This window comes from Rhipicephalus microplus, chromosome X (assembly GCF_043290135.1).
Source record: "Rhipicephalus microplus isolate Deutch F79 chromosome X, USDA_Rmic, whole genome shotgun sequence".
Lineage (NCBI taxonomy): Eukaryota > Metazoa > Arthropoda > Arachnida > Ixodida > Ixodidae > Rhipicephalus > Rhipicephalus microplus.
The window spans coordinates 305803706-305824765 of NC_134710.1; the positions used below are offsets into that span (position 1 = coordinate 305803706).

The 21060-nt window shown below is 49.3% G+C and overlaps 1 protein-coding gene across 4 annotated transcripts in view; it reads right to left on the minus strand.

Annotated features, from left to right (window-relative positions):
* The window catches only part of Pde11 (Phosphodiesterase 11), a 646106-nt gene that overhangs the window by 176162 nt on the left and 448884 nt on the right, over positions 1–21060 (minus strand). The window contains exon 1 of one of the 4 annotated variants that reach the window (XM_075879470.1): positions 17562–17693. The exons of the other annotated variants lie outside the window; for them this stretch is intronic. The gene's annotated coding sequence lies outside the window, so the exon portion shown is untranslated. Of the gene's footprint in view, positions 1–17561; positions 17694–21060 lie in introns of those variants that run through there. 4 annotated transcript variants of the gene reach the window in all.

The window sequence follows — 21060 nt, forward strand, 5'->3', positions numbered from 1 at the left end:
AAGTTTCGGACTGTTTGTACATTCAAAAATCTCAACGACGATTACAAACTTAACACCGCAATTTCAGACAACGCACGCCGGCCAGCATAGCAATATCTGGGTTTTATGAGCCGAAATCCCTATATGTAAGCACGCCGTAGTGGATGGCTCTGGAAAATGTATACGATCTGATGCTCCTAGCAACTATTTGGAGCAAGGTTGAGCATAGAGCAGGGTAAAAAAAAAGGGGGAGGGGGGCGCCGTCAGCAGGGCGAAGTAGTGGTTCGAAGAAATGAAAGACGCAGATTTCTGCAATCCATAAGGAAGCATGGCGCAGCGTTGTCTGGGGAAAGAGAGTAAAAAAGAGCGGGCGAAAAGAATAAGTGGCTATCTCATCTCGGGATGAGTATAGCAACACTACCTAGCGGTAACCTTCGGGCGACCGGCGACCCAGGGAATCGAGCCCAGCACTCTTGCAGGCGCGGACGCTCCGAATATGTGACGTCGTCTCCCAGAGGCGCAAGCACGCTCAGAGTGCTCCATTCGCGTGCCCCTCTCCCACCAGTACAAATATGTAGGAAGATACGAACTATGAAGAGGAGACGAGCTTCACGTCACCAGCTACTCACATGCGGTCTCTCCGTGACACCTGTCTTCCTCGTGGAAAGACGCGCCGCCAGCTCATGACCTCCGAGGCGCAGCGAGTTGGCCGGTATGTTGGTGTGTCTGCGTTTCCGTACCTTCGGCCGCAATGAACATGGGCTCTGACGCGCCGAGCATGTGTTGGGCCTACACTTGTTTTCTTAGCTTCACTCGTGTTGCTATAGGCAATCCATCCTTTTTTTTTTCCTCTCCCTTCCGTGCGCACAACACCTCTTTTTTTTTTCTTTATCTTCCGGCCTTCCTCGGTTCGTGACGTCATCGGAAGCGAGAAAGTTCAGCTCGAGCAGTGTAGGACCCCAACTGCTTGCGCATCTTGCGCCACACTCCTCATCCCCTTCGTCCATGAAACCCGCCCACGTTCAACGCATTTCGCCCCTCCTGACCCCCCCCCCCCCCGAAAACGGCGCACGTAAGCGGTCTTCCCTAGGGTCCTCAGAACGTGTCTGACAGACAGCGCTCTCAGCAGAGAGCGATGGCCAAAAATAAGTTCGACAACACGAAGCGCCCCGTAGATGCACGCCTTCCTCTTGGGTGAACATGCAGCGCCGCAAGACGCGCTGCGCTTACGTGGCCCGTCAACGAGGCACCCCTCGTTCGGACGAGCGCCGTCCAGGCGCAGCCCACCCGTTCCTCTTTTCGTTAACGTCGCTGTTGTTTATGTTGCGAAGAAAAGCAGGACCTTTCTTCGTCACCTGCCATAAAGTATTCGGATGTCCAGTCTGTATGCTATTTGTCATATCGTAGTACTTGTTGAGATTAAGCACAAGTTGACCAAAAGTCCAATCATTCATTCACGCGAACCGCGACTAGTCATGTTTTGCGCCAGCTGTAGATAAGTTGTGTTTCTTTTTTAATTGCATCATAACCCAAACTAAAATATAAATGCGGCTGCTCTATCATCTTTTGCAGCGATTTTTTTTGTCGCAAACACCCGTGTTCGTTCGTGGTTGTCCACAAAAAAATAAATTCTATAGAGTACAGGACACACAGTGCCTGGCCTAATTAAAGCGATAGAAATACACGTTTTAATGACTGCGCTTTTTTCTTTTTTGCTCGCTGCATTATGTGTCGTTACATCGACTTTATTTAGTCGTCATCCTGGTACGCCATGACGTTGAGGCATCTGCTGCGCCGGTCTTACGTTACGACGCAAATACAGACACGCATGGAACGAGTGGGGTGCAGCACGTGTGCACAGGCGGGCACCTTGAATCATGCAAACGCACAGCTCTCAGGCTATACACTTGCCGCTATCTGAAATCAGCTTCCAGTTTATCCCTACGTCCGCAGAAAAGCTACAGCTACATTTTTATATTAGCTGCACTATGTAGACGGAATAAGCCCTCGGATGACGAAGCTGAAAAGGACAAAACGCAAAAAAAACATACAAAAACCGTCGTCCACATAACCCGTAGGGATCGATCCGCTGCACATTAAAACCAATACGGCGGGCTTCTGCTTTTCCAAGTTTATCAGTATATGAGGCAGTGCTCGAGGATATTTACAAAGACGAAAGCCCGTATTTCGCTGTTACACTGTTCGACCAAAGGGAGAAATCTAATGGTGAGGAAAGAAGTAAACGAGAAAAAAAAAACTGCGTCATCGTGAAATCCGTCTTGCGGGCTTTCAGCGTCGGGGTTTGCATATGCAAAAGAGCATAGACGTAAGCGGCGGCCGCATCGCGTATGCACTCTATACGTCAACGCCGAGCCGCCGACGGCGCACCCCGAAGGGGCTCTCGAGCTCGACCCGGGGACCTTCCCCGGCGGGGCCGCGCACAGGTGTTACGGAAAGACGGAACGGCGCCGCCAGCTCTCGAGCTCAGCGCGGCGAACGAAAATAGACGCGCATGCAAGCGTGGATGCTACGAGCCCGCCAGCCTCTTCGCCCCAAGAGAAACAACCAAGCGCCTGTTGTAAATTTTTTTACGACGCGTGTACCCTCGCTTTCTCCGCGGTGCATCGCATAATGCACGCAGCTCGAGATGCCGCATGACCGTCGACAAGGCCATCGAGAGGCACCGCGCCATGTTTCGCACTTGGTGCAAAAACTCTGCCATTGTATGGACCTATGCCGCATCACGCAATATTCCGTGTCGTTCCTCCTTCATTGACCACATGTCACTCCGCATGTCAGTCAACTAAGCGAGTGCTCCCGGCACTACGCCGCAACGAGAGCTTTTCATTGGCCACTTCGCGTGATACCTTAGGGCTCCCAAGTGGGGCGCACAAAGCGTAACAACAAGGAGCAAACGGAATATTATTCTGCATTTTATGGTACGCGGTATAGGCCCCTTTGAGCATATTGTTCCCTGCTCATTAGAGTAGCCGATAGAATTTTTCTCTTTTTGCTAATAAGATTTAACTATAGATCGTTAAATATAACAAATTTCGTTACTTAAAAATTGCTCGTTCATTCATTAAATTGTAGTGAGACATATGTAGACACGCTTAAGCGACATCCAAATGTCGCCTGTATAAGGGCTGCGCTCAAGGGCTGCGTTCGTCCAGCAAAGTCCCTTGTAGTCGCCCTGTAGTCGCCGTTTCTTTGACTGCGGCTTTGACTGTGGATCTAGCTGCAGCTTTGGTAACCTGCCCATCAGAGTACTTATCACGACCTACTGTACTCCTGGCCTCTCCAAATGGCGGGGTTTCTATGGGAGTGAGTGTCCCCGCTTTCGTTCAACCACTCCCCGTTGGTGGCGCTATCTTATAACATCTTCTTCTGCTACTTTACGGTGGTTTGGACGGCGCTAGAGTAGGAATACCTACAGTCTGCGATGAACTGCTGGCATATCTGTAACTAATTCTTCACTTGAATGACTGGTCAAGGGAGCTGTTCAGTTCGGTTAAGTATTTATACCACTATGGTTGACAAACTTTGGAACCCGTATTAGACTTACATTGTATAGGACAGCCTATGTGATGTCGCGCTCATTTATTTGCAAATATTTCTGAATGACTTTTATTATATCTATATCTGAATTATTTTTTATTTGCACATAATGCTTACGCAATATGAGTGCTCTGTTGGCCAAAATATGACAACGAACACTGGAGGTCACGTCAGCGAACAGGTGCTCACTAGCGCCACGCCGCTCGTAGGTTACGACCCTATCGGCAGAAGGTCTGGACGAGGGCGCTGGAAAGGCGCTGTCTGGGCAGGTCAGAAGCACAGTAGGCCGTGATACTTATGTTCTCCGGTGCGTTTCTGGGCTCAGGGGTTTCGTTCTCTGCGGAGGAGGAAGGTAAGAAATGAAAGACAGGGAGGTCAACCAGACGCGCGTCCGGTTTCTTACCCTGCACTAAAACGAAAGGGTGAGAGCGTTAAACAAAAGAAAGAAAGGCTAGGTAAGATAGTATCGTCAGGGTACATGTGCGCCTCTTCATTGTGTACGCTTGCAAGCGGTTACTTTATCCTGTCGATTTTAAAATGCCTATAGCAATGCCCGCGTCACTTTGCTGGCCGGCGACGAGTATAGCCACAATCCGAAGATTGTCTCCTCAGGAAAAAGGTCTAGTTTGTTCAGCGTATCGCGTATAGCACGTTGCGTTCACTCACAAAACAGTTACAAGGACACAGTAGATATTCCATTGTTCCATCACTATCACACAAGTCAAATCTGGAGGTATCTGCTATTCCTAAGCGAAAAGAGTACACCTTCGTGAAAACTACTCCACAGAAGTAATTGATAAAAAAATAACGTGAACAGCCATGTTACCGGTAACACATGCACGCACACAGTTTTGCATAAGCAGCGCAGCCGTGCACCATCTCTGTCGGGCGCGGTTCCTATACGAAGGTAAACGCGTCCACTTTCTGGAATCGGGTACTCGTAACAACAGTAAAAGTACTCTTTCGCGTCTGGGAATAAGATACATCAGCATACGAAGTACGAACTCTGCTCAGCAGAGCGCAACACTACCGCCGGTCCGATAACACGAACAGGTCGTGTAACGCTTCAGTGATTCGTAGCACAGTGCAGCCTTCGCTATAACCACATCAGCCTTGTCGGCCGCAAGGAGCGCCATCCTTGAACATGCCACGCGCTCGTGTCGAGAGTTGACCGATGGAGGAGCGATTGCAGGACTGTTTTGAGTGGACAACGACAATCGATCACGCAGAAGTCGGGTACGGTTCAGTCACTGACGCTGCTCCGGAGGTGCTACGAATTCGTGACCCGGTATACTCTCTCTTCGCACAAGCTCACAAATGGCTTCAGAACATTAGCGTTAGCGCTGTTTTGAACGTAGACGTCAGATAGAGAAGGCGCGCTAGCGCATACTGAAATCATTCTCTTGAGCTGACTTCCAAGATGGAGTGATGAATGAACTCCGCTAAAGTAGCAGTAGTACAGGCAGTGACGTTGAACTAGTTCGAATGTTAATCTGCATATACGAATACCTCGTCTGTTCGTGCTAGTATGGTGAATCTAGGGACGGTCCTACCGAAGCTGTCTGAACGCCACGACCTGACGTGCAAAGTATGTCGTGTACACAGGCACGAGAAAACTTTCCGATCGGTATCAAAATGCGTTACCGGCCTACACGGAAACGCAGAACAGGCAGAAGGTCAACGACTGCGTGGTCGAATCAGAGGGTTGCCCCAACAACGACACCAGAGCGGCGTCTAATCTTGAGATTGAAACGCCACGCCACTGGAATTTGAATTTCGCGGCAACTACGCCTCTATATGGTTTATCCGATAAGACACAAATTAAACGCCCCACGGCACGCTGAACCCATGCCTACATGCCAAGAGTGGTATTGTATGTGCTCTATATAAGTTCACGTCTTCTTACCCTTACGATGATACCTTAGAGCGCTATCATGATACCTTTGATCACGTAGGCGTCTCTCATAATCATATGGTGGTTTTGGGACGTTAAACCCCACATATCAATCAAATCACGTAACTATAGCGCCCTAAGGTGCCCTCTGACAACGGCACCTTAAGGCGCTATAGTTACGTGAACTTGACAAACAAATATTAACCCTTTTTCTACCGAGATCTTTGGTCGAAAACGACGCAAAAATGTCGATTTCATTTGTTTGCCAATTCGACCGCACGTGCCATGAAACACCTAAAAAATATTCGAAAGCATTTTATTAATAAGCAAGATACATGAACGAAAATATTTTCCTTTCAAAATGTGCGAAGAATGGGCTTGCCTGCACTGCACCACGGAAAGTGCCCTAAGCACTTCACTCTTGGCTGCAGATAATGTCTCTGACATTAAAAAAAAAAACAAAGCTCAGGAAAGTGAGTCCGTGAAAACAAACTTAGGTGCGCCGTTGGGAGTTTGCTTACATCTAAGGGCGACCAGTGCCGATACGTATATATTTAAACACTACACGTTGCTACGAGTAGTCGTTGCCACACACACACACACACACAGGAGAACTCAAGTTCTTCATTTCACGAAATTTAGGCAAACAGGGGCGCCACTTTTACACAACCAAGCTGTTCCGGCACGCGAGCATCGTTCGGGCACGAAGGAGGTCGCCATTCTAACGCGATAGCGTTAAAGAGCTCATTTCGCGGAAATTCCGGCGTCGGCGTGGTTGGTTGTGAGCGATAAACCATTATCTTATGCGCGACCGAAACATTGAGAACGATAAAGAAAGCCCGGATTGATTGATTTGATCGATTTGTGTGGTTTAACGTCCCAAAACCACCATATGATTATGAGAGACGCCGTAGTGGAGGGCTCCGGAAATGTCGACCACCTGGGGTTCTTTAACGTGCACCCAAATCTGAGCACACGGGCCTACAACATTTCCGCCTCCATCGGAAATGCAGCCGCCGCAGCCGGGATTCGAACCCGCGACCTGCGGGTCAGCAGCCGAGTACCTTAGCCACTAGACCACCGCGGCGGGGCAAAGAAAGCCCGGAGCAAAGTGGGGACCGAACTAGGGTTGTTCGAGTTCCAGTGGGGATCAAGGCCAGGTCGTTTGTGTGGCAAGCGGGTGTTCAATACCACACGGCCACGCCTCTGCTTGTGAATACAGAGAAAAGAACTTCCTCTGCTCGGAAATTCAGTGAAACCAGCTTTCATGCTTCACAAACAGACGCAGCCTGTAAATACGCTCCACAATGAGACATCAACTATTGCAGTAGTAATGTGTAGTCAAGCGTCCATTGCCAACGGGCGTCATAATCATAATGGCTCCGTGGTTGAAAGCTGGCACCCCACTAGAAAATGCACACACCGCGCTCCTGCGCCTAGTCCGTTAAGGTCACGTAGTGGGTGCATAGCAAATTCGAAAAAGGTTTCATGCACTAAGTGTTTGAAGTACGCACTACGAACAGGACGTCACTATCGCGTTCAACTCCTAAAGGCGAAGCTTCAGGGTACCCCAATTTTTGTAATTCCAGTTACATTAACAAAGTTTTTGTTCTGTCGGCCTAAATGCCTGCTCTGTGCACGGTTTAAATTTTTTTACTGCGATATGTGTTCAAGCGCGCACGCACCCCCCCCCCCCCCCTTCTTCCTTCCTTTCACACATAACAGCGCTCCCAAACGGTTGTGGACGAGTTCAGCCACTCAGCTCGTCTTCGGTAAGAAAATGGTTATAACACAGTGTGGAGCTTACTGTGTGCACGCAGCGGTGGAAAGAGTAGCGTGTCGTCACCGAAAATGTCTGTGTGCATGTGGCTGGCGGAACGCTGAACGAATGCCAAATGCAGCTCGGACGGGACTAACAGTGTCTTCGGGTCAACCGAACACATTGGAACGGGCTCAGCGGGTTCTTGTTGTAGGTACCACGAGTGTAGCTGCCACATCTCGTTGCATACCCTGAAACGGAAATTCGCAGACATCATCGGTCTGTATTGCGGCTTCCTTCAGAAATCGTCACCGATCTTTTCGCTGTACGTATGATACTGGACCCCTTCCCTCTTTCGTGGCCACATCGAGAGTGACTATATGTTTTCAACAGGACACGGAACTTTTACAAAGTAAAAAGGTGTCAGCGTGGGCACTGAACTACCTTAAGCATGTTCGTATATGTATGCATCATTGAAGAACAACATAGTCGACGCGATAACTGAGAACAAAACTGATGTGCGAATTTACATAGGGCTCCATTGAAAATCAAGGGAATATTAGTGGTATATAGCGTGTAACGTGCACGACCTATCAAGTGAGTCGGGACTTAACCTGTAAGTGATGGAATTCTTGACTTTCAAAGTTGGTAATTCGTGCGTGCGTGCGTGCGTGCGTGCGTGCGTGCGTGCGTGCGCGTGTGTGTGTGCGTGTGTGCGTGTGTGCGTGTGTGCGTGTGTGCGTGCGTGCGTGCGTGTGTGCGTGTGTGTGTGTGTGTGTGTGTGTGTGTGTGTGTGTGTGTGTGTGTGTGTGTGTGTGTGAACGTGTACGCGGTCATTAGAGAAAACAAAAAAGACGGAGAAAAAAGGATATAAAAAAGATATGCAGCGATTGCTCAGCCATGCTGAGCAATCAGGAAGCAACCCATGCTGATATAGCGGGCCCGAAGACTGCGTAAGCGTTATCACATTATCACACAATTCTTTGAATTTCTACGGCTACAGCAAACCTCGATGGTCCAAGTAGGCTGAGGGTACAAGGGAGTAGCGCGCAACTACACAAACATGAGAACCATTTACGTACAGCAGCATGATCACCAGGACAGGTTCCATCGTACCCCGCGAACTATTTGCGTTCAGGCACAAGAGGAAAGCGGCACGCGAGCCAATCATCGCACACTTGGGCCAATCGACAAATCTTTCGAAAGCCCTGGCCGCGTTTGTTTCTTGCTTCCTCTTTCAGGCGGGTGGCACCTGCTGATGCACGCTGCTTGGCAGCGGTTCCTGACGACTCTCCCTCAAGCTCGCCACAGCCATGGGCGCGCGTGTCGACATAGCGGTGGTGCAGCCGGACGGGCCTGGTAGACGCCCAATGAAGAGTGAGTGACGGGCGCGCCTAGGCGACCGCGCGACGCACGCGGTCCTCTTGCGTCGTTTTCGGCCAGGGTCATATTGATGTATGGGACGCGTTTCGGGCCGATTGAGGGGGGAGGGGAGGACGTTAGTCGCGCCAGACACAACATGCAATCTGGACGCTGCCACCACCACCCAGGGCCTGGTGCGTCTGCGCTTTGAGGAAGAGCCCTTAATGCGTCGTCGCTCAAGCCGGATTCATTGTCTCTGCCGGAACTAAGAGGTATCTGTGATCGACGCTCGTCTGCGCACGAGCACAGTCTTTTTTTTTTCTCTTCTTTCCTCCAGGTCACCACTTCTCTTTTTGTTATCTTGGACAAATACAACGCGTTGCAGTCGCTGTGGAGAAGGGAGTAGCGCAAGTCTACGTTTTCTCGACCGAACGAACCCTCAAGACCAGCTGTTAAGTGTAATTAAAATAATAAAAAGTAAAGAGAGACTCAAGATGATAAAGAGGGCAGTAAAGCGCGTATTCGTTGGTTACATACCACGTCGCGAAGTATCTGAAAGCATGCCAATTCAGATGTCGCGAACACAGAAGAAGCAAATCCGACTATCACGCACCATTGTGAACGGGCTGAAAAATATTAAACACTATACAGAGGTCAGCTTTGTCGAAGGGGCCTCTCTCAGGCGCTGCATTCATTTCATTAGCGCAAAGAATGTCAGCCATTCCGGCGGTTGTGCCAACCTAAATGTAGACATGGTCACATAGACGCTGTTAAGATGAGCGGCCTTCCCTTCGCTGCGGGGCGCAGGAGCGGAAGCAAGGAGACAGCCCCGTGCACTTTGCAGCAGGAAGAAAAGCGTGAAGGCTCGCTCTGCAGTTCTGCGCGAGGGGTCGAACTCGACTGAAAACCACACCACTGTCGCTACTGCTGGAAGCTGAAATGCGACACTTCGAGCCTCCGTGCCACAATAACGGCCACGACGCAGAGAGCCCCCAATACGTGGAAGTGGGGCCTCGGACTGCGGCTGTGCGTCTCCGGCTGACAGGACGCCTGCGCACGGATCAGCGCCAGCTGCCCGAGAGCCATGCTCTTGTTTGATATGCGAACCGGGACAGCGGCCATTATTCAACACCGCGGGTCGTCATCAAACACCCAGAAGGCGGATTCGCCCCACGCAGCATGCTGGAGGCATGTTTTCCGCGAAGAGACAACTCTGCAAGAATATTTCGCGTGTGTTGTGTTGGAGGCGGAGCCAGCAGGTTGACTGGTGGGACTCACCAGCTGATTAGAAGGAGACGTCGTACCTAGTTTCCCTAGACCTGGACTCTATAGACTTTGAGGACATAAAAACGCAAGCAGATGCACGAGAGAACAGGTGTGGAAACCATTTTGAAACTGCACAAATGTAATTAAACCTCTCGTACTCATTTTCAGCTCTTCAGTCCGGCTGCTTTAGCAGCAGCTCTTCTTGGAAGCGAGGTTTTTGACCGCCTGCTTGGACGCGAGGAAACCAGAGCAGTTGAGAGAGGCCTCGACCTCAACAACGCCTACGGTTTCTTTAGATTGCGACTTGAGAATCAATGTAGGCTCCCACATGTAGCATTATGGGTGGGATGGTTCACTGTAATGTTCGGGTAGACATCGCGTAGAATAGCAATGACATTATTATGGGCCGCATATAACAGCAGGGTTAAAATCGAAACTATTTATTGGTCACGGAGATGCTACAATGTCCAACGGACCTTTCAAGGGCCTTCGAACCGATGGTACATAGATCTTTAGAGTATTGCTCATTACTGAACACCTAAATTGTACTGTTGTACTTCACTGCCAACGCTAGACCAAAAAAAAAAACTGAAACACGTACGTACGAACGCACTGATGTGCACCAGCAACTACAGTTATATAAACCTTCTAATTAATTCTAATCGAGCCAAGTCGAGCCCCCTTGTCATGCCCAAATCGAGTCGCTGAGTTCAGGCACCAGCGTGTGCCCAGGTCGTTGTCCGGTGCGGTCGACTTGCAAGTGCGGTCGACTTGCCTGTGAGGGGTGCAGGTTGACTAGCCTAGTTAACCCAATAGGCATCATCATGGTCAGTTTGAGTTCGCCCACAGCAGGACAATCACATCGCTTCTCTTTCTCCATTTACCTTGTTCCTGTGCTTGCTGCAGCCACGTTTACCCGCTAAGTTTTTTGTCTCATTTGTCCATCTAACTTTCTGCTTCCCCCTTGCGCACTCGCCTTCACTTCAGTGCAGTCTGTTACTATTGTTAGCGGTTATATTGATTCTCGCTACATGCCCCGCCTATTTTCTCTACTTGAATTCGACTCAAATGTCTTTAGCACACGTTTGTTCCATGACCCGCTCCGCTTCGTTCTTGTGTTTTAAGCTTACACCAACCGACCATTTCCATGGCTAGCTTTAACATTCCCGATTCAAGTCGAACCCTTTTGATATGTCTCCAGGAGGCTGCCCCATGTCGGGAAGTACTGGTAAGATGCAACTGTTACACACTTTTCGTTGAATGATACTGCTAAAATATATTATTTATGACCTGCGAATTCCGGCGGAATGCGCTCTAACTTAATGTTTTTCTTCTAATTACTTCAGTCTCGTGGTTCTCACCTGTGGTCGCTACCTGCCCCAAGTATACACATCTTTTTTACCATTTCCAGTGGGCAAGATTCATGCAAATGCGGTATGGCCAGTCTGGGTCAGCTCGACCCACTTGCATCTAGTTCATGTAAGCGACAATAGTGTCAGAGTGTCCTGTCACTCGTCTCCGATTCTTTGCAGGAGCGGTGGTTGACAAATGGCAACAATTAGAAGAATAAATGAGGGCGATGCGAGGCGATTCTCAAGCAGGAAGTTGGCAGGCATTTCGCGAGACTCCCGAAATATGGACCACACACAAAGAGACACAATGCATCCGGGATATATTGGGAATATACGAGTAAACAACGGGGCATAAAGTTTCAAGAGAGTAAGGCGGTGCAGACATGGTTCATGCGGGGGGTTCGAATGGTGCGGGGTGGGGCTACGTGTAAGGGACTGCAACCGCACTTGGGACGCTCGCAGTGAGGCCACTGCGGGTGCATGGTTTTACACAGTGCCTTGAAGTACGGGGCAACATCACGCTTATTAAGCAAGGCGCAACCGCACCTGCGTCGCCCTTCTTCCCTTTCTCATGCAGCGGTTTCGTGAACCACGTCTGCACCAGGCCTGCGAGAAAAAAAGAGACAGAGAGGAAAAGAAGACAGATAGTCAGAGCAAGGTTCACTGTAAATATTTGGCAAGCAGTATAGGAAGAAAAAAAAGTCCATAATCACAATTCGCGAGTTCACTTTTGGCGTTACGACAAGGTCTGTATGGACGATGCAACACGGACACTTGCCTCTCACCCCCTTTCCACAATTTGAGTGAGGTAGAAGAGTGTCTTCACGTGGGCTTGACAGTGCGGTCTAAGATCTTCAACAGGCCAGTTACAATAATCAACTTCATAAACAAAAATACAGCATTACTATGTGGAGTTTCCATACGTTCAATGTTTAAGACTAACATTGCGAGGCGTGAAAATATTTAGGAGCAAAGCTCGGGCACACAGTTCCCGTATTGTTACTTAGCCGTAGGTAAAATGAATTCATTAATTGAAACACGAAAAAAAATTATCGCATCTACCACGTTTGGCTATGATGTCCACGGTTGTGACAATGATGCGGCTAAACAAACGGAGAGTCCGCGGGACATTTACAAAAGCCATGGTAAAGATCATGTACTTGTGCACACTCTTCTGACTGTCGCGGCAAACTTCACTAGTCGAGGTAACGTATATATATAAGAGAGATCAGACCACAGGATGAGCCCACAACCGCTTTGGTAAAAAGAAACTCGCCAAGCGACTGTATAGAGGGTCCAGGTACCTAAGACAACGATGAATCAGACGAGTTGCTGGCAGATCATTGTTTTTTTCTTGTGCTGAGTGCTAAAGCACGATCACTAAACACGTTGACAACGGATAGTGCACACCCTCCATTCTTGACGTGTCTCGTCCTCACGTCTTAACAACCAGAACAAGAAGGAACCATGCCCAGAGCAGCCGTAGAAACGTCCCATGCGCCTTAATCTCAACGACGAAGTTCAAAATTGCAACAATGTGTACGGCGACCAAGTGCTGGAGTTCGCTTTTATTTTGTTAATTTTTTTGTTTAACTTGGAATAGTAAGTCCATTGCAGTAAAAGTTGCGATAAACTTCAATACTGCATGTAAACTATTTTATATCTCTAATCAGGCATCCTAATTAACTAGTAAGCGCTCTTGTTTGCAAATGTGTCATTGTTTGTTTAGGCTTCCTTTCGTATATAACTATACTTTTCAGTGACGTGTGGCTGAGCTACAAGGTCTTTTTGTATGGAATCAAAGCCAAAAAGGCTATAGGTCCAATGAGTTTGTATGTATTTCTTTTGTACTTTGTACAATACAGCTTGGAATGAATGAATGAATGAATGAATGAATGAATGAATGAATGAATGAATGTCAACCACGGGACGAGCGAAGTCGGGAACAGTTAGGCGGGTGCGCCCTCGTGTAGCTCACCATGCAGACCCGAGAAGGCCGCGCCATCACAGCGGCAACTCAGTCTGTATTCCAGACTTCCAGTGACGTACTGTTCGTGTTCGCATTGTAGGGAGCTTTGTACTACAGCGGATCGTCAGGCAACAGCCCCGACGTTCACTCGAAGTGAAGGCGTTCGGGTTGCGCCTCGGTGGAGCGTAAGCAGCTGTAGCCGTTAGCAAGGAAAACTTGTCAACTTGCAGCCGCCATATGGCCTTTCAATTTAGTTTGATTTAAAGGTGACTCGGTGCTATTAAAATGGCCGACTTCTATCTCAAGCTGGTCATTCGTTTTCTCTCTTCGCTTTCGGTGCTATACAGAGTGTCCCACGTAACTTTAGCCCGAGTTTAAAAATATACCAGAACACGTAATTACGACGCGACCAAATGCATGTTGCTCACCGTTGTCTGGAGTTCGACAATTTTTTGTGTTCTCAAATATTGTCTAATTACATCTCTTTAACTAACTTTAGAAGGAACGAGGACGGATAGAAAATTTAAATGAGAAAGTTGCAGATCTGTTTGCAAAACGTCTAAATAGATAGTTTTGAACTTTATATCTGTTACGTATTAGTGTTTTTTCTGCTATTTGCAAATGCCCGCTAAATATAAAAAATACCAGGTGACAAACCCACTCGCGCGTCAGTGCGAACGATGATTCTAGTGCTCCCTAACGTTCTGCGTACGAACGACACGCTTCCCTCGCACTGGTTCATGACAGCGATAAGCCGTCACAGCGGTTATCGTTTTTCTGGCCGATAGCAAAACGTGTTCATCGAAAAGCCACCACAATCGTTGCGGCCCTGCCGAGACAGCACAATGAGGCCAATGCTATGGTCGTTCGTACGCGGAACGTTAGAGAGCACTAGAATCATCGTGCGAACTGGCGCACGAGCGGGTTTGTCACGTGGTATTTTTTTATTTCGCGGACATTTGTAATTAGCAGAAATACACTAATACTTAACAGATATAAAGTTCAAAGCTATCTGTTTGGACACCTTGCAAACCGATCTACAACTTTCTCATTGAAATTCTTTATCCATCTTCGTTTCTTCAAAAGTTACATTATCAAAGAGATCTAATAAACAATATTTGAGAACACGAAAAATAGTCTGACCAAACTCAGGCGACGGTGCGCAACATGCATTTGGTCGCGTCGTGAGTACGTGTTCCGACATATTTTAAAACTCTGGCTAAAGTTATGTGAGACACCCTGTATAATACGACAAGCTACGCAGTCATTCATAACCTTTTTGTCTGTTTTTTTTTCATCATCCACCCACCATGACGTCGACGCCATAGACTGCCAGTAGCAGGTGCATCGTGGTCGGGCTGTGAGTTTGCCGTCCGTAGCCACGACTGTGTAACACCTGCTTTGCTGCGTAAGCTGTTATATTGTGGTTTCACAAAGAAGAGCCGATTTCGGTGGAGTACAGTTGTTTGCCGTCACAGCCGCTGTCCGTGCCATATGGCACTCTGCGTGGGAGCCCAATATATTATACCACAGAAGCACGCTGCATAGTGCTTGGATTATCTTCGTACAAAACTGCCTGCATACGAACGTCAAGTCAGGCTCGCAATCGCGTTCATAGAAGTAATACTGCGTGGCAAAAGAGCGAAGTCACACCAGGCGTTACAACTGCGTAACGAGTTGTATAGTTTAAAGCTTCCTTCCCGTAATAAGGGCTGAGGTAGTATTTTTATGTGAAGTGATTGCCAGAGATGCTGAATCTCCACATTCAAGAAAAAAAAGCATCGTCCATGAGCAAGAATTCCAAACACGCGAGATACATGGACACCCTATACCAGTATCGTGTCTGATTCTTGTTAACTATACCGTTTTATTATTTTTTTAATATCCGAGCAATTGTAACGACTTTCTCCGAAGTAATGAAAAAAAAAAAACAAGAACACTGGCGTGATTCTTGGCGTGGTTCTGTGGAAGAACATCTGGCAGCCATACGTACCCGGGTTCTATTTCGGCTCAAACCCTAGCATTCAAGTGGATCTATTCAATTTTTCATTTAGTATCAGTCCTAACTCGCCTAAATATTTGTCCTTATAAACAAAATCGGATGTCGGAATGCCGCCGTGACGTTAGCACGGGATATCTGGTGGTATTACTTAACTCGCCAAAAGGCGATGCGAGGGTTGTTTCCGGGAAAATCGGATAGGCCGCAGTCGCCGAGTATAAGGTTACTCCGTGAAGAAAGTAAAACATAGAAATGACGTACAAGGGCATGTTTTACCAAACTACCGAAATAGTCGAAAAGGAGAAGTTCTCACTAAAATTTGCCATGCTTTTATTTTGCTACCAGCCGTATAAACACTCCAGGACAACTATCATCGTCACTCTCATGTCCTACAAGGGTATAGCTCAGAGATAATGGCGATGCGCTGCTTAACTCCTCGTTAGAGTTGTGACCGCGACAGATTACGGTGATCAAGCGAGTTCTCTTCTTGTTCACCTGAGCGCGCGTGAAAGTATGGTTGTAAATTCGTGCTGCAAACAAACGTTCGCTTCAATATATGCGGCCGACAAGACAAGGAGCCCCACTGCGTGTAGCAGTCTAATACATGCGGGGGCGTCGTCTGATGTTTACAGATGGGGCCATACAAGACATCCCCCGCTTTGCAGCGGCTGTGTCACAACAACGACTTGGGCCACCATTCAGTGCCACCTTCCCTTCAACGCCACCTCCACGGCAGCTGAATTCGCTGCAGGACCTCCACTTAGCAGCCGACTACCTCACTACAATACCCCGGTGTCCCGGTGCGATTCTCTGCAACTCCCGGCTGCAGCTATGCAAGCGCTGCTGCGGCCAGTCCGAGCTGGGCTCACCGTGGTGCTGCGTCACGTCACGCTAACTTGCATCAGAGCTAGCTGTGTGCGTCCGTCTCTCCATTGGCTTCCCTCCCACGATGGCAAGGAGGAGGCCGACGCCGCCGCAAAATCAGCTCACTACGGCTACACTCCAAACACCAAGGCCGGACTGCTCCAGGCAACGCCTGCGGCAGCTGCTAGCAACGGCGCACCCTGACAAGCGGGTTAATCCTCCGTCACCTCAACCAGCCACACTCCTGAAGAAACGCAAGCGGTGGCTACTGCTGCTTTGCCTGTGGACCGGCAGCGCCTGGCCTGCAGTACGTATGTACTCCGCGGGTCGCTCTTCATCCCCTGCGGTCCGCATGTGTTGCCGAAGAAACGCTAGAGCACATCATTTGCCCCAGGCCTGCTCTAGACGGTGAACTCTGCGAGATGGTGCGCCGCTGTACCACGTGCTCGGTCTCCCTGCGACAACTATAAAGCACTTCCTCTTTCCCGCACCGTTCAGGATACTATAGCCCTGCGAGATTTTCTCAAGTTAGCGGTTTCTAGGACCACGGCGTCCTATAGATGAACGCCGTGGCTTCGCCCTTCCGCTTAGACTCACAAGATACTCTCTTGTCATCTACTGACCGCTATCTATATCTTCTCTCTGTATATAAACTTAACTTCCCCCTTCATAATCCCAAATAGCGCTGAGCCGTGCCCGCATGAAGAGAGGCAGAAAATAGTCTGCTTTTATTTTCTTTTTCTTCTCGGATCACTCTCTCTCTCTCTCGCATCGATATCAGTTATTCGCCTATCGAGCGAAAGAACGACTTTTGTTAATTGCAGAAAACGAAATATAGCATATTGAGTGTCGTGAATACCGTTTTATTGTTATTTTCAACTCAGCCTTGACGGGAAACTTGCTCTTGAACGAAGTGCTCGAATGATGCTGAATGAAAACTCCTTTCATTATGAAGTGAAACTTCAGTCTATTTCAGTCTATTTAAAGTCTAGTTCAAAATAGAATTTCATGTTGCTCAGCACTCCTATAACCCAGAACACAGTTGGCATGGTCACACCATTACACATATTTCGAGCCAGCGGAGAACGCTCACCCATTGTTAGCACGTGCGATCGGCTTCAGGACACGCGCTTTCAAAGTCACCCCACGCGACGCATTCTTGAACATGAAGCCTCCGCAAGACCCACAGCGCCTACCACACCGGTCCAATGCCGAAGTATGCAGACCAAACTATGCCTATTGTTTTATAACAAAGCTCTTCACCTTCGCTCGAGTCGCAAGCACTCTCGGATCGAATCACGCGAGCACGCTGCACTGAACTCTGCTCGCGCGTTTCGTACACATGGGCCCACAACATCGTGCCAACTATATATCCTCTTTCCTGACGGGCCGGATGCAGAGGGCGCAGCAGCGACGGCCACGAAGACAGACAAAAAGCCGGTACGATGCCAAAGGAAGGTAGCCGTCCTGCAATACACGCATCACAGCGAAGCGGCGGTATACAACACCGGCTACAAGCACGACGTCGGCAGCACTAGATGAGAAAAAAAATGACATACCAGCGACCTGCACTAAGCCATCCGCCTGTCCGTCAGAGAGCAACCGCCAGCGAAACGGGGCGACGGCAGGATCCAGTCATGTCGGATCGACAGGCATCGCTTCCGCGAAGTAACCAAGGGAAGGACCGCTCCCTGCAGACCAGCAGGCGTACGCTGTCAGCCCTGCAGCGATGTGCCGCCCATCTCAAAAACAGCCCTACAGGCACAGCCACCTGCCTGGAAGCGTCCGAACTCTTACGAAATGGAACCCTATTGTCCCCCCTTACGCCGCTGCTACGTCGAGGGACCTTAAATGAACCTCCATATCGCCACGTACCCCTTCCGTCCCCCTTCATGCACACTGACCTCTGCAGTTCGGTATCCGAACCGGGAAACTCTACGTGTCGTGTTCGGTGCACTTGTCGGTGGTTCACGTATATTCTACTTCGCAAACTGGATCGTGTATTCGCAACTGCATATAATTCAGATTCATGAGATGGCGTTCATTACCGTACGGCTGTGTTGATATGAACAACATTCAGTAGGTATACAAGCTACATAGCTTGAACATATAAACAAAAAACTTGAATATTGTGTACTGGAGGGAGGTGAACCCCCCACTTCCAAACCCCCTTTGACAACGCCAATAAATGTGAGGCTGCTATGCGCGTGCGCTCAAGCCCTTGCTCGTATGAAATATGATGAAGAGGAGCGAGAAAGGGGGAAATTGAAGTATGTATTAACACAGTCACGCGTTCTGAAAGCGGCTATACGCACAACTCCTGCACTACCATTAGCCGGTAATTACCTGTGCGTGATTACTGACATGCTATTACTCATAGATTGATAATGTTGTCGAAGATATCCCCGCCAAGTTTTTTCCTTCGTTACCAGTATTTCTTTTTGTATTTGCGCGCGCGCCTGTGTGTGTGTGTGTGTGTGTGTGTGTGTGTGTGTGTGTGTGTGTGTGTGTGTGTGTGTGTGTGTGTGTGTGAGAGAGAGAGAGAGAGAGAGAATCAGAGAGTATTGCATTACGCGATAAGGGCTCGTAAGTGGTGCAACTCGCAAGGCGCCAACACTTTAAGGTGCCAACGCACAAATTAAATGAATGCAAAGGTGCATTCATCAGAGAAATTGTGTACCTATAGCAAGCCATCGTTGTAATCCGCGATCTTGGCTCTCATAGCGCGCGCCACGGCACAGCTTCAACGATCGACCACGACTACCGGCACCTATCTGTTGACGCCGCGAAGAGGGGGGGGGGGGGTGATTATTCATCTCGCGAAGCTTACGCCCGATGGTGCCGAACAAGGGCCTTCAGAGCCATTAGCTGTTCTATTGAAAAGCCGTCGCACGAGATCGAGCGGCCGGGAAGTAAGCCTTAGGCGCGCGTCCCCTGGACGGTTTTCGGGAATGCGCGGATGTTCGCCCAGAAACCGAGTTTGAAGGGCATCGCGAGCCCACTTTGACGCACACTGAGAGAGAGGGAGGGAATCGCCGCAATTTGTCGAACGCCCCAGTACGCGCATTACAAGGAGCACGCGCGCGGCGAAAACAAATGGCACTGCCGCGGGCGCCTGCCGCAAGCCTGAGCGAGACAGATGCGAAGCTAATGAGGTCCGGAGCAAAGGGAGCTCGCGGTGACTAATGGCCGCTGAAGCCGTGCACGCGCCTGGCCGTCGACGACGAAGCAGGCGCCAGCAGCACCACGACGCGCGCCCGATTCACCGCGAAGAAAGCGACGTTCGTTCAGCGCGCTTGGACGACGTCTCTGCAGCCAAATCGGCCTGGGGTACGAGCGCTCCTCTTCATTAATGCAGTCGTGTCATCTCAGAAGGTTGTGGTTAGCTTGGAGAGTTGGTATACTGGAGGCGAGCAGCGTGGAAACAAAATAAAACAATATGGGAACGTCTTCACTGTGTGTGTCACGTTTTTTTTTTTTTTTCGCACAGTTCTTCTCAAGTTATTATTTTTTTTTCACTCATCGCTAATATGCGGGAAGAACTGGTGTCCTTTCAAGCTTACTTTCCGGGTTTCTCCGGGGAAATTAGTTTCCCTGCCCACGCATGCGGAAGTCTGGAACTTCGCAACTAGTCATAAGGTGTCTTCTTGGCGTTGGCTACGCCATCAGGATTACATCAAGTGCTCTCGAAGCAGTGCCCACTCCGCTGTAAAGGGGTCGGGGGGGGGGGGCTTGCTGACGAATAGCGCATCACGTATAGAAACGCCCACGTCGTATATATATACCTCACCGACGCTTTGTGGCTTCGATGTCATTTAAGGTTTAAACACAACGCAGGGTTTCCGCGGCGGCGACGAAGAGATTCTGCCAAAGGAACGTGCGCATCTCTTGTCTGCTTTTTCACTCTCCCCAAGTAATCTAACTGAACAGTTACACTTTCAGCAGTTAAGTAATGCTCAACAATTAATACCCCCCCCCCTCCCAATAAATCCTAGCTACTGTGAAAGTTGAAAGGTTCCTGTACGGATCTCACTCGACGAATATCTTTTTAGTGTTCCATTACGATGAGCCGAGCTAGTAGCTTAAATCCCTACTTCTGTTGCAGAAGGCACAAGGCCAATTTCGCTGCGAACTCTTGCTCCTTTGTTTTCTCTAGTTATCTTTCTTTCTTCTTTTTTTTCTTTTGTCATGTAGCAAGTAGGAGTGCATTAATCTTTGCATTCGCATGCAGGTTTTGTTTCCGCTTTCAATTTTGCCATACTGTAAAAACAATTACTCAGTGCCGTAACGTACCGTAGTGTAAAAACTTCTTTTTTCTTCCCATTTGTCAACTGCACCCCATTTGTCTGTTTCACTTTCTCTCACTGCTATACACTTGCCATTTTGATTTACCTACACTTGGCTGCCAACCTCTAGCTCCTACTTCGGTTCACCTCCTTGGGGTTGTTATGCCAGCGAGTCCTCGTCAAACGTCCGTGCCTCTGGAAAAGGCAATCTGGGTCAAGGCCAGTCCGCCTGGCGCGATCACCTCGACGGCGTGAACACGCGCGGCGCCCCTCTGGCCCAGGTGCAGTGAGTCAGCGGCGCACGTGACAGCGAGCCGGCGGCCGCGTGCCTGGTGGTCTGACGCATGGCGCGGCGGCCCCCATTGGCGGAATCTGCTCGGACGACCAGCGGCGCTTCTGATTGGACTTTTTGGTTGGACCCGGTGCAAATAAAAAAAGCCCTGCGGCGTGTCGCGATCGGCGGTCCTATGTGAGAGGCGTCCCCGTGTCGGAGTGCCGACATGTGTGTGAGTCAGCGGTCTTAGGCGAAAGGCTGAACTATGTGTTAGAGAGAAGAGCTCGGCTCTTCGAGTCTCTGTCGGCCCCAGTGCCGAAATTGTAACGCCTCTGTATATATGCTGTACATAAACCTTGTTTAACTCACCGTCGTCTCGTCCGCTCGTCTTATCAGCTCTGCGCAGAAGCAGTCGCGAGCTGACAAACATACGCTACCAAACGGCTGGTGACCTTCCCGGCGGAGTTGAAAGCAGTGGCGCCTCCGGGGCCGTGTTGG